This window comes from Ammospiza caudacuta, chromosome 32 (genome assembly GCF_027887145.1).
Source record: "Ammospiza caudacuta isolate bAmmCau1 chromosome 32, bAmmCau1.pri, whole genome shotgun sequence".
In the NCBI taxonomy this organism is placed as follows: domain Eukaryota; kingdom Metazoa; phylum Chordata; class Aves; order Passeriformes; family Passerellidae; genus Ammospiza; species Ammospiza caudacuta.
The window spans coordinates 1,649,409-1,654,495 of NC_080624.1; positions in this window are offsets into that span (position 1 = coordinate 1,649,409).

The following is a 5,087-nucleotide window of genomic DNA, read 5'->3' on the forward strand; positions in this document are numbered from 1 at the left end:
AAGTGCAGTCTGTGTCACAGGAATAAAACTGAGTCTATGGCTACACAAGAAAAGTCCAGCCAAAAGGCCACTCCAATCATCTCTCCCCACTCAGCCAGTCTTCTCCACATCCCTCAGGCCTAGTTCTTGGTTATCTCATTTCCTATCTTTCTTCTTATTCTGCTCCAAGGAGGATCAGCCTTTTTGCGAGGTCCCAATCATGAAAGAAAGGTTAAAAATTCAGTCTCTGCCTGTCCCAGATCTCCGGCACTCCCACACTCCGGCACTCCCACACTCGCTGCTGCTCTGGCCGGCACCTCCTCACTGCATTCCCCCGCCTTTTCCTCCTGGGCCGGCCGCTATCAAATTCAGACGCCGGCTCTCCTCTCTCTCTCTCCTGGGGGGGGGGATGGCTGCCTGATGGCTGTCTCTTGGGGCTCCTCCACTCTTCCATCCTCAAGGGCTCCTCACCCCCATCTCTGTCCAGGCCCAGGCCTACCCCATGGCTGCCCCTCCCCCACCCAGCAGCAGGGGGAAAGGATATCCGACCTCCTTCCCTTGAAGTCCCAAGAGAGCCTCCCAGGGCCGAAGCTCTGGTTTTTAACCCCTGTGTGTTCTCAGAGGGGTGTCCAAACGCCACTGGCCACATCAGGTGCCAATATCAAAATCCGAGCACCCATTCGTTTGACCACAGCATCCCAGAATTCCCACTTCTTCCTGGTCAAACCACCACAAAGCTTTTCCTGTAGTAACTAATGCTGCAAGTAGAGTTTGAAAACCTTTCGATTGGAAGATTTTAGAAAAGTTGAGAGCTACAATTTCACAATTTGGTTGAAAATCCCAACTTGCACAGTCACTTCTGCAGTATATTTTTCCATCTAACACATTAATTCCAACTGATGTGCATACCCTAATAAGATGTATAATGCCACCCCATCAGCAGGTGATGTTTCATAAAAGCTGGGAGGAAAAGTGTGCTCAAGAAGCAGCAAGACCTTTAAGTGCAGGATGATCCTCTGTTTGGTTTAACAGCACAACAGTAACTTGGCAAGGGGCCCTGGGCTACTGCCACTGCCCAGACTAGGAGCATTGATCAAGTCTTACAGATGGGCCAACAACTAGCATATAATGCTCTTCTTGTACTTCCAGATGGGTTACACACTAAGTCTTTTACAGAAATTCGTCAAAGAAAGAATGGAGACTGATAAATTTGTAGACAAATTGCATGAAGCTGACTATAATCATTCTGATTTAAATTCAGACACAAAGATACAATTGTATGGACTTTGGGATCATTACTCCATTCCAAATGGCTTTCCCTTCAGTCACAAGAGGCTTCCATCTCTTCCAAAAATTGCCTGTTGAAACTCTTCTGCTCCCTTCCAAATCAGTTCACTACTCCAGCATAACACTTGAAGCATGGACAGATGACTCTTCAACTAATTATAGTAGAAAAGAAGGGTATTTATTGCACCGCTGGTCACATGTGAACTAGTTTCCAAAGACGCGTGCAAGGAGTTGCAAACTCTTGCTCTCTATTTCTACAGAAAAGGTTTTACATTAGGTTTCTAAGGACCCATAATACATAATTATTACCTGCCTGCTTCGCATTTTTATCAACTGAATATCTATTACAGCTGTGCAATTGTACTCCCTTAACTGGGTCGGTGGGATTTTGAAATGAGGGAGTGGTTTCATGGGAGGAAGAAAGCTGTCTTCCTCATGGTGAACTCTCCTCCCATGGCCAGTTGGCAAGACCTTTTGACCTGCTGCTCATGGTCCAAGCCTCTCCTAACTGTTCAATTATTCTTAAGGCAACGTATTTCCATGATCTCTGCTTCTTCACAATTGCTTCCTCTATCCCTGTCACTCCTAGCTTTACGTTCCTAATATATTTGGTACTCTTTAACAAAGGTACGTGATTTCTGCTAGCTTTATTACTAACTTAGCTTCTTACCTCATTTTGAAATCTTAACTAAAACATGCAATATTCTACTATGCCAATTTTATTCCCAGCTGGCCCCTCCACTCATCTGCACTTTTCAATTATCCTCATTACATTTTCAGCTAACCCCTTGACTCCCCTACTGCCTCTCTCCTGTAGGGGCCTGAATATATGTATTGTTATAAAGGAGTCCTTGTGAATATATATATATGTAGTGAGAGTCCTATGTATTAGATAGGTGGGTCCTGTTGCTCTGGATGAGCTACAGCTGTGGGATCCTTGGTTGGGTAGCAGCTGTAGCTCATGAAGGGCTCTGGGATAAAAGGGGGTTGGGTCGAGAGCCCAGGAGGAGCCCCTATGGAAGCCATGAGGAACTGTGCTGCAGAGAGGAGCTGCATAATAGGACCAGCAAGAAGGTATGGACTTTAAGATGGGACTCCAGAAATATGAAATACAATAAGATAACAACAACAATTGGTGACCGCGACGTGATAAAGAACATGCAGCCAAGGAGAAGGTATGGAATCCCCCGGACAGCCGAGAGCTGTGGCAGCCGGAGAGCTGGGACAGTGGAAGATAGGACAGCTGAGAGCTGTGGCAGCCGGAGAGCTGGGACAGTGGAAGATAGGACAGCCGAGAGCTGTGGCAGCCGGAGAGCTGGGACAGTGGAAGATAGGACAGCCGAGAGCTGTGGCAGCCGGAGAGCTGGGACAGTGGAAGATAGGACAGCCGAGAGCTGTGGCAGCCGGAGAGCTGGGACAGTGGAAGATAGGACAGCTGAGAGCTGTGGCAGCCGGAGAGCTGGGACAGTGGAAGATAGGACAGCCGAGAGCTGTGGCAGCCGGAGAGCTGGGACAGTGGAAGATAGGACAGCTGAGAGCTGTGGCAGCCTGAGAGCTGGGACAGAGAAGGTATGGACTTTAAGATGGGACTCCAGAAATATGAAATACAATAAGATAACAACAACAATTGGTGACCCCGACGTGATGGAGGTATGCAGCCTGAAGAGCTGTGGAAGATAGGACAGCCGAGAGCTGTGGCAGCCGGAGAGCTGGGACAGTGGAAGATAGGACAGCTGAGAGCTGTGGCAGCCTGAGAGCTGGGACAGATATGGATATTGTAACTGTGTAATGGAGAAATTGTTAAAAGAAAAGGGGGGAAATGTAGGGGCCTGAATATATGTATTGTTATAAAGGAGTCCTTGTGAATATATATATATGTAGTGAGAGTCCTATGTATTAGATAGGTGGGTCCTGTTGCTCTGGATGAGCTACAGCTGTGGGATCCTTGGTTGGGTAGCAGCTGTAGCTCATGAAGGGCTCTGGGATAAAAGGGGGTTGGGTCGAGAGCCCAGGAGGAGCCCCTATGGAAGCCATGAGGAACTGTGCTGCAGAGAGGAGCTGCATAATAGGACCAGCAAGAAGGTATGGACTTTAAGATGGGACTCCAGAAATATGAAATACAATAAGATAACAACAACACTCTCCCAGCAGCTCAGAGCTGCATTGCACAGCACTTGCTGTGCACCAGAGAGAACAAAGCAGGCTGGCCTGGTGGGCCTGAATATTTCTGCCAAACACTCTGTGTCGCAGACATTTCTCCACAGAAATCCTTTCTTTCGGATTTCTGTGTCTTCGGGAGGCCAGAGGCCTCCGAAGACAAGGTAAACAATTATTATCAGCTGCTGGGGAATGCAACAGGGGCACCTATTTTGATTGGTGATTGGTTCATGTTTTATGTTTATAATTAAGGGCCAATCACCAGTGCAAGCCAGGGGACTGAGTCCTTGGCCACAGCTTTGTTGTGGATTCTTTTCTATCTCTTCCTAGCTAGCCTAGCTGCTCTGCAAACCTCTCTCTATATTCTTTTTAGTATAACTATAATGTATTATATCATATATTAATAAATCAAGCCTTCTGATTCAAGAAACAAGATTCACCGTCTCTCTCTCACCAGCTGCGCCCACTCAGGTGCGGTAATATCTGGTGACCCGACGTGTCAGAGCAAAAATTAATTTAATAAGACCAGAGGAGCAAAATTGCTGCACTGGGTAAAATCCTGTATGTGTGGCATTTGATGGTTGCTTTGAAGTGACCACAGAAAGTGGATTCAGGCCAGGAGCTGAAGAACTGAAGATTTGGACAGAGTTCACAGCCAAGGCTGACCACAACAGAACCTTCTTCTGGAAAACCATCAGGAAAGATGATGGAAAAGAGCAGCAGACCTGTGGAGCTGGCCAGAGCAAGCTGGACTCTTTCAAAAGGTACTGTGGGCTTTTCTATCCCTGATGAACCAGCCCTTCGTAGCTTGTGGCTTTTCGTATGGCAGACACATGCCTTGCCAGAAGAGATTCAATTCTCCCCTTCAGAGGAGAAGGTCATAGCCCTCTGGAAACATTGGTGCAGGGAAGACGGTTTCCTTTTGTTAGAAACAGATATCTATGGATTCTTTCGATGGGCAAAGCTTTTTGGTTTTTTTACTGATGTCCTGTACGCTTTAGATGTTTTTGTCTGGGAGTGCATGGACTCGATTATCCAGTGTGTCTACAGTCAGAGACGCGTGTTGCCTTCTACCTACCCAGCATTTAAAAAGCTTTTCCCAGTCCTGAAACGCAGAGCAGCTTGTTTTCAATGGATCTCTAACTCTTATGGACAGGCTCCGTTTCCCTCCCCCTTGGCAGAAGACCCGGTGGGTGATGACTTTGGGCTGCCCACCCCCCCCGCTTCGCGGCGGGGGGGGCTGAAACTATGCGGCGCGAAGAAGTTTTTTTTACTCTTGCTCCGGAGCATGCTCAGATAGAGCCTTCTCCTCCCCCCCCTTCTCCCCCGCAGGGGGGATGGGAGTGGATGCCGCTCAAGCCACAGCCGGCCTCTCAGACTCCGCCTCCTTCACACATGGGGGCGGCACCGGTCTCTGAGGCTTCCTCCACGCCCCCGCAAGAGCCTGCGCCGGAGACTGAAGAAGCAAGCACTTCCGCCCCCTGAGCTGTTGCTAGGCAATGACGAGGATGCGTCTCCAGCTTCTGGCTCAGCGTCGGAGAAGGCAGAAGAGGCAGCACTTCCTGGGATTGACCTGTTGCTAAGCAGCGACGATGCTCCTCCGCCGCTTCTCCCAGCTCCACTGTTGCCTGTGCTGTGCCTGCCGCCGCTTTCAGAGCCAAGGG